This window comes from Cebus imitator, unplaced genomic scaffold (genome assembly GCF_001604975.1).
Source record: "Cebus imitator isolate Cc_AM_T3 unplaced genomic scaffold, Cebus_imitator-1.0 Scaffold6, whole genome shotgun sequence".
NCBI classification, from domain to species: Eukaryota; Metazoa; Chordata; class Mammalia; order Primates; family Cebidae; genus Cebus; species Cebus imitator.
In genome coordinates this window covers 5,326,227-5,335,196 of record NW_016107321.1, presented here as the reverse complement: position 1 = coordinate 5,335,196, position 8,970 = coordinate 5,326,227, and the positions used below count along the sequence as shown (strand labels likewise).

Below are 8,970 nucleotides of genomic sequence, written 5' to 3'. Positions count from 1 at the left end.
ACATTCAGTTCTGGAAATGCTTTCTTAATTGTTTAAATTTTTAAAAATTTGATTCGTTTATCTCTTCATTCCATCTTTCCTCTTTCTGAAATGTCTACAGTTTGGATCTTCTGATGTGATCCTCTATTTATTTATCTTTTCCCCCACTCACTTTTCCTGTCCTTGTCCTTCCATATTTCTTTCTGGATATATGTCAATTTCACCAGCTAATTTTTTTGGTTTTGGCTATCATATATTGGGATGTGTAAATTCCTTTTCTTGTTATGTTTGATTCTTTTGCATAGCATCCTATGTTTGTTCCCCATAGGCAGTATCTTCTCTTATCTCTCTAAAGTCATTCGTTACATTTACTTTCTTAATATTATTTTGTACCTATGTTGTCTGTGTCCTGCATTGTTATTTCTTTCTGTCTGAATCTCTGTTACTCCGTTAAAGGTTTTATATAGAGGCGTGGTTGGTCTTGGCTGTCTGTTCATATTTACAAATAAGACACTAAGAAGAACCACTGTAACAGCAGAGCTCATAGCCAGGCACAGTGGTACATGCCTGTGGTCCCGCTACTCAGGAAGCTGAGGCAGGAAAATTCCTTGAGTCCAGCAGTTTGAGGCTGCAGTGCACTATGATGGCACCTGTGACTATCCACTGCACTCCAGCCTGTACAACATAGCAAGAATCCAGCTCAAAAAAAAGCAAGGCTTATAGACATGGCTTTACTATAGAATGATTTTCAATAAAGCCATAAATGATGGTATTTAAAATATTTCATCTTGGGCCAGTTTTCTGAAAGAGGACTTCTGATCTCATAATTGAGATTGTAAGCCCAACTATCAGTCTTGGGAGTTGAGGTGAACTGGGGATTCTACAATTTGGGATGTTGATTTCCACTTTATCCCTGTTTTTCAGTATTAATTCTACATCCACACCCCTCAGCTACACTTGATGTCACCAAATCCAGAGTTTATTCAGTTCAAAGTGCCCAAAATAAACCTCTCACCTTGTCTCAGGATAAGAAATATGTGATTGTCTCCTTATATGAGGTAGAAGAAGCAATCTGAAGCCTTGTTTCTCCTTAAAAACTTGCCTTCAACAGTTCTGTTTTCAACCCACCTGCATCCTGACACAATGCTCTAATTCCTGAGTTTTTCCAGAATTCTATGACAAGAATACTTCTCTTTCCACCCCATCTCCCACCCCTCTCAACCTTCCATCTAGAGCTTAGGTGGCAATCATTTCTGAGATGTAAGCCATTTATTTTTCTTCCTTTTTCTTTCAATTTTCAAAGTACTGACTTCTAGCTGCAGAAATCTTCCCTCTTTTTCTTTTAATTATTGTGGGTTTGATGTGTTACTCCTTCACTATCATTTTAATGGGACTTCCGAGGGGAGAAAAGATACACAGCGTGTTCAAACCTGGTTAACTGGAACTCTGTTCTCGCTTATTTTTAATATGTGTCATATTAGGTAACTTAATTAACATCTTGAACAAAGTGAAAAGAGATGGAGAGAGAACAGGTGATAAGGGACAAAGAAGATGTAAAACAGGAGGGAAAGGGGGGACAGGGGAAAAAAGAAAAATTGACACAGAAATGCACACAGCATGGCCCAGGCCGGCATTGGCATTTACAGAAGAGCTCGGTGGTGAGCACGCCAGCATGGTGAGTGCAGCTGGCCACATCTCACTCCCTACTTTTATGCTTAAAATGAATAGGACTTCTCATCCTAGATTGTTGGGTTAGAAATCTAATTCTCAGTGTTAACATTCTATAGTTAGTTCCAACATGGAATACTTTTGAGTTAAAAGGGTTTGACCCCAGGACAGTCTAAAATCTGCCCTAGAAGGAAGTAGGCACAAGATGAACCACATACTATTTCTGGGCTGTGTGGGAGAAAGCTTACAACCCTGAAAACTTTTCAAGTCTTAGTCTGTGACATTTACGGAGAAGTGCCAAGAATGCTTGCTAGAGCAGTCTTTCTTTCTTCCTTCATCTACACTTATGTATAACCAGTGCAGAATTATAGTTCACTACTGGTCCAGAAAAACATGACACTAGAGGTGAACTTACTCCATGGGCTCAATCAGGCTGAGTTACCCAGGGAAACAGTATTGGAAAAGAGTAAGAGACAGGGAGGGCTGCATCCACAGGACTGAGAAGACCTCTCCCTCTACACAGGTAGATCCTGCTAAAATTGACTTTATGCTGTTTTTAAAATATGGCTGAAGGGAAATCTCTAAAAACAAAATCTCTAAAAACAAAAAGGCATCAGGCGTACAAATCTCTAGAGTAACATCCCCAGTTGAGGCTCTCAGGATTTCCACATACGAAGTGGAAAAAAATCTGAGCTCCACAATCGAAGATCAAATTCATAAAGAAAAAGTTACCATGAGTATGAGTTTAAAGAAACAAAAATGACATAAGAACTCCCCCATACGAGATCTTCAGCTATTAAAATCATCAGACAGCTAAATTGTGTAGAAAAATATTTGAAGGCATGAAATATAGAATTATAAAAATTTAAAAATCAGCAAAAGACTATTTTAAATAACAGATACTTTAGGAATGAAAAAATACATTTGTTGTAAATAAGAAATTGTTAGTGTCCTCACAAAAATTACCAGGAAAGCTTGTGTCAACAAAGCTGAGTTTACTCATACTCTTTCCAGGCAAGGAAAAATAAGGTCTCAAAAACAGCTTGAGAAATGAAGTCAAAGGGGAATTCTTATAGCACTGGGCCTGCGTTTACGGTTAGAAGTCAGGTGATTTGGGAGGTGGGTTTTCAAAAGGAGGTAACAAATAAATATTGGGTGCAACAGTCAAATGGCAGTGGCTTTGAGGTGTTCAGGAGCACAGAGAAGAGTCTTCCCAGCAAGTTGCTTAGTGGAGCAGCATATTGCCTTCTTATTCCAGAGCAGGCTGTGGCAGTGGAGCTGCTTTGAAATTTCCACTTCTTAGTTAATTCAGTTCTTTTTTCTCAAACTCCTAATGGATTTTTCAGAAGACTGGACCAAGCTAAAATCAGAATTCATTAATTTAAAGATAAGTTTTAAAGAAAATCTAGCCAGAATGCAATGAACAGAGTCAAGAACAGAAAATAAGAAAGAATGGAAGTGATGTAGGCAGACTTGGCAGACACCTAACCAGAATCCAAGGTGAGAAGACAGGGAATCCATGACCGGGCATGGTGGCTCACTCCTATAACCCCAGCATTTTGGGAGGCTGAGGCAAGAGGATCCCTTGAGCCCAGGAGTTCAAGATCAGCTTGGGCAACATAGCAAGACCTCATCTCTGCAAAAAATTTAAAAATTAGCCAAGTGTGGTGGTGCACACCTGTAGTCCCAGCTACTCAGGAGGCTGAGAAGGGAGGATCATTTGAGCCCAGGAGGTGGAGATTGGAGTGAGCCAAGATCATACTACTGCACTCCAGCCTTGGCGACAGAGTGAGACCCTGTCTCAAAAAAAAAAAAAAAGAGAGAGAGACAGGGAATACAAATGAGGCAAAATCTGAAGATAACGGCTGAATTTTCCAGAACTGATAAAGGACACAAACCCTAAGATGTAGGAGGCACAATTAACATAGCAAGAGAAATAATAAAAAATCAACAAAAGCAGAGACTAACTTTTTTAAAAGAATAATAAAATAGACAAATTTCATAGGTGATGAAGATGTTAATTAGATTGATTTAATCATTTCAGTGTCTACTCAGATATTATAATATTACATTGTACCCCATAAATAATAATTGTACTTTTTCAATTAATAAAAACAAATTCCTGTAAAGGAAAGAATGCACAAATAAGCAATTTAGGAACAAAAATGGAAATATAGCTTTAGATTCAAGACAGCGTTAAAAGATAAGATACTTTTTAAAACTACTCCACACCAGAAATAGGAACGCTTTTACACCGTTGGTGGGAGTGTACATTAGTTTAACCATTGTGGAAGACAGTGTGGTGATTCCTCAAGGATCTAGAACGAGAAATAACATTTAACCCAGCAATCCCATTGCTAGGTATATACTCAAAAGATTATAAATCATTCTATTATAAAGACACATGCACATGTATGTTTATTGCCGCACTATTCACAATAGCAAAGACTTGGAAAGAACTTAAATGTCCATCAATGATAGACTGGATAAAGAAAATGTGGCACAAATGCACCATGGAATACTATTCAGTCACAGAAAAGGATGAGTTCATGTCCTTTGCAGGGACATGGATGAAGCTGGACACCATCATTCTCAGCAAACTAACACAAGAACAGAAAACCAAACACTGCATGTTCTCACTCATAAGAGGGAGTTAAACAATGAGAACACATGGACACAGGGAGGGGAACATCACACACTGGGGCCTGTCAGGGGGTGGGGTCCTAGGGGAGGGATAGCACTAAGAGAAATACCTAATGTAGATGATGGGTTGATGGGTGCAGCAAGCCACCATGGCACATGCATACCTATGCAACAAACCTGCACATTCTGCCCATGTATCCCAGAACTTAAAGTATAAAAGAAAAAGAAAAATCATGTGTAATGGTCATCACTAAAACAGCATACCACCCAGAGCCACCAGTCTGGTTTAGATGTTTGGTGAGCAGAAAACCAAAGACTACATGTTCTCACTCATAAGTGGGTGTTGAACAATGAGAACGCAAGGACACAGGGAGGGAACATCACACACCAGGGCCTGTCGGGGGGTTGGGGTACTAGGGTAGGGATAGCAGGTAGTGGAGGGGGATGGGGGAAGGATATCATTAGGGGAAATACCTAATGTAGATGACGGGGGTGATGGATGCAGCAAACCACCATGGTACGTGTGTACCTATGTAACAAACCTGCACGTTCTGCACATGTACCCCCGAACTTAAAGTATAATAATAATAATATTAAACTGTAAAAAAAAATACTCCTACCAATACATTTGAAAACTTAGATAAAATTGACAAATTCCTAGAGAAACAAAACTTTTCAAAGCTGACTTGAGAGTAAGTGGAAGATCCATAGTCCTGTACCCATTACAAAAATGGAATCTTCAGATTAAAAAAAAAAAAATCTAACCCCCAACAGGCTAACAGATCCAGAGAATTTATATCCATATTCTGCCAAGTCAAGGAATAAATCATTCCTGTGTTTGCTATTTCAAAGAAAAGAAACAGTGCTAATATTTCTCAATGTATTCTATAAACACAGGAAGTCTTGATACCAAAACCAGACTAGGACAGGGTAAGAAAGACAAAGGCCAGTCTTGCTCATTGCGTAGATGTAAAATTCCTGAACAAAAAATAAGCAAATGAAATCCAACGCTGTGTAAGTAAGATTAAGACACCATGGGTTTTTCTCAGGAAATGAAGAAGTGACTTAACACTAAAAACTCTGTAATTGACCACATTAAAAGATCAATGGTAAGAGAAAAAAGCGAGGAGGGAGAGGGAGAGATCATCTAAATAAACGCAGAAACATTGCTGATAACAATGTAACACTGACTTAAAATAAACATTCAAGAAAACAAAAAGTAAGATGGAACTTCTTTCCTGGATGTCTACCCCAAACCTATAGCAAACATAATTCTGAGCAATGAAACATTCGAAGCATTGTTTTTGACATCGCAGTTCTGCCATGTGCATCATTTCCACCTTCAGGTTGCCCTCTCTGTTTTGTCAGTACTTAGCATAGACCTTTGAAGCCTATAAAGCTCCAGAACATGCTTGTGACCAGAAGAAAAGAGGGCAGGAGGCAGGAGTGCAGACTGCGTGTAACCTGTGTGACTTACTCTTTGAGCAGGCACACCCCCAGATCTTGTCTTGCCTCTTGGGAAGACTTGCACATTCACTCCATGAGCACAAGAAACACTAGAAATTCCAGGAGTCTCCATACTGTTACTCACATGAAAAGCTAATAGTTCTGACAGCCACGTGTGAAACAAGGGCCTGGGCACGACCAGAGATTAATTTCTTCTGAAAAAGTTTATCTCTGAAAATTGGTCAGCTGGGTGGATAGGGAAAGAGGGAGCAGATTCAATCATGAGCTTGCATTTCATTTTCCTGCGACACAGCCCTGAGAAGTAATGCTGGATCTTCACATCGAAGAGCTGACACCTTCAGGAAAAGCGTTCACCTGTAGCCAAAAGACCTCCTGCCCAGGAATCCAGCAGCCAGCTTTCTACACTGTCTTGGGGTCTCCATCTTCCAGTTCTGGGAGAAGGAAAGCAATGAGAAGATATCATTTATCCAAAATAATTTGTAGGGGACAATCTTTTTTTCCATCTAGCCATCAACAAATATCATTGACAACCTACTTGTAACTGGCATTGTCCTGGACATCATTAAAAAGTTCAAAAAAGGGCGTGGCCCTTCCCTTAGCATGCTCACGGACTGGGAGGGTTGACTGATGTATCCATCAAGTTTCAACCAGGAAAACACCATGTTTTAGGGATAGCGGATTTAACTAGAATTAAACCTCACAGAAATGTGGAAGAAGCTAAGGAAGAGAAGACTTGGAAGACAAAGTGGGAGGATCTATAAAGGGTCACCAACTAGACCTCCTCATGTGCTGGCATGGTAGAAAATCCAAGCTCACAGGGAAATCTGAGAAGCCAAGGGCAGGCAGCCTCCCCTTGAGACCACAAAGTGGGTCTTGTGGAGAGGGGTCAGGGAAGCTGTGCCTCAGTCACGTCCACCACTGTGGGTCCCCAGTCTCGTGCTGGGCTTGGAACTGCCATTGGTCAGCAGGCCAGCAGTTTGGAAGGAAGGAAGGAAAGCTAGCATACCTGGGAGCCTCGGGCAGCTCTGCATCTGTCACCAGACATGGCCACGATGAACTTCTGAGAGTAATGGTCAACACTTCAGCCTTGCCTTCCAAATTTCACATAGGTCTCTGTTAACCAACTCTAACCCAGGGAAGGGGATTCAAGGAACCATGCAGCTCCCCAGCTTGACCAAGTTGAGCCAGAATAATCTCACCCTTTGACCCAGAAAAATCTTAAACAGCTGGTAATGTGGAACAGTTACTGAGTGAAGAGCAAAGCTTGGAGAACACAGGAGAGAAGGCAGACAGGGTTCATGGAAGTTTCATGAAGGAGATGCAGCTTTGGGCCTCAGAGAAAGAATATGATTTAGGTCTATAGGGAGAGGAGAGAACGTGCAAATATCTCCTGCTTAAACACAGCTTCTTCCTTTACTTCAGTTTTGGTTTAGAAGTGTCTAAACCTTTCACAAGACACTAACAGGAACCAGGAGACCCTGAATCTGGGACGGAGACAAATGAAGAGGCTTCACCTCCTAGGCTTTGACTCTCTGGACTGACCCCACCCACCTCCTGCTGCTCAGACGCATGGACTCACCCCAAGTGGAGCAACAGGTTTGTCCCCCGGCCAAAGCTTTGCAGGCCCATTTGCTTCCGTGTATCCTCGGAGACCGCTTGGGTGCTGCTCAAGAACAAAAGTCCACTTTAAGAAGAATGAATCCCGTCTGGTTGCTTCTTAAGGGCAAATTTTTAAATAAAGTCTGCTTTTAAAAACACGTAGAGCTTTGTTCTTCACTGACCTCAACAAGATGCCTGTCAACAGCCATGCCTGGTTGCCCAGCTCAGCAGGTCTGATTAATGGTGGCACCTCATACAGAGAGACTAGTGTGGGGGAGGCGGAGCTGGAGAGCTTTTGTTGTGATAGGAGGAAAAGGGGCCACCACCCAAGCCGTTCCAGCCAGGATCAGGGGCTGGGGTGGTGGCCATGTACCCGGCAGGAGGAGGGGCTGCATAAAGAAGGTGGGTCCTCAGAGGGAGCAGAGGTCAGAAAGGGAGGAAGTGGCAGCTGGTGAAGAAATGGGCTCTCCAGGCTGGGCACGGTGGCTCAAGCCTGTAATCCCAGTGCTTTGGGAGGCCAAAGCAGGCAGATCACCTGAGGTCAGGAGTTCGAGACCAGCCAGGGCAACATGGTGAAACCCCGCCTCTACCAAAAATATGAAAATTAGCTGGGCATGATGGTGGATGCCTGTAATCCCAGCTACTTGGGAGGCTGAGGCATGAAAATTGCTTGAGCCCAGTAGGCAGAGGTTGCAGTGAGCCGAGATCATGCCACTGCACTTCAGCCTGAGCAACAAGAGCAAAACTTCATCTCAAAAGAAAAAAAGAAAAGAAAGAAAAGAAAAGAAAAAGAAGAAAGAAAAGAAATAGTGAACTCTCTCTCCAAAAGTGAACTACAACCCTTGACAAATAGTCAGCACTGTTTGGAAGTACTGCAATGCCTCAGAAGCCTTCAGGTTAGGAAGCTCCTCCAGGCATCTCACGTGTGGCTCAGAAGTATAGAAGAGCTTCCTCCTGTTCCTGTCTTCCTCTAAACTCTCTCTTCATTTGTGGGAAAGTGAGGAGTTTCCCACAGGCTCAAAGAAACATGGCAAGATTTCCTCTAAGCTATCTTTTCATTATTTTAGGTCCTCTCTTATAGATGGTCAATGTTTCCATAGCCTGCTTCAGCCGCGGAACAGGAAACCGAGAGGAGAGGTTTCCCTTTGCTGACCCCATAGATCTTTACTGTGCAAATGCCATTGCATGTTAAGCTTGGCGCTATGTAGCTAACTAAAATGAGAAAATAAATGTTATCATGCTTTCTGAACGGCACCAAAGAATATTGAGGTGTTTTGTGTCCCATTAGGCCACTAACATCTGATTTGTTTCCAACTTCAGAAAGAGTCTCACCCCAGTTGCATTCTTGGAAAATCTGTCCTTCCTTCCAAAGTCAATGATTTTGAACCAGCTTTCTCATTTTCTTCTTTTTTTTTATTTTTAAAGGAAAATTGGATTTTCATCAAGTGGTTCTCCTGTTTTTTCATAAACAAGCAGAGTGAGTTGACTGTCAGACTGCCTGGCACACCGCTCTTTGGAGATACACATGGTTTCCCCTTCCAGGAGAAACGCAACCCCACAGAGTACTATACCTTTCCATCAGCAGTGTTGGCCCAGGAGCCAGCGTGAGAACGC

The 8,970-nt window shown here is 41.9% G+C and overlaps 1 long non-coding RNA gene across 1 annotated transcript; it reads right to left on the bottom strand.

The window, feature by feature from the left end:
- Window positions 1-6,032: 6,032 nt before the first annotated feature.
- Window positions 6,033-7,609, bottom strand: LOC119472780. The gene is made up of 3 exons (XR_005201967.1): window positions 7,539-7,609; window positions 7,337-7,423; window positions 6,033-6,188 (listed from the first exon to the last, which is right to left on the bottom strand). It is a non-coding gene; the product is annotated as an uncharacterized LOC119472780 (long non-coding RNA).
- Window positions 7,610-8,970: the final 1,361 nt, after the last annotated feature.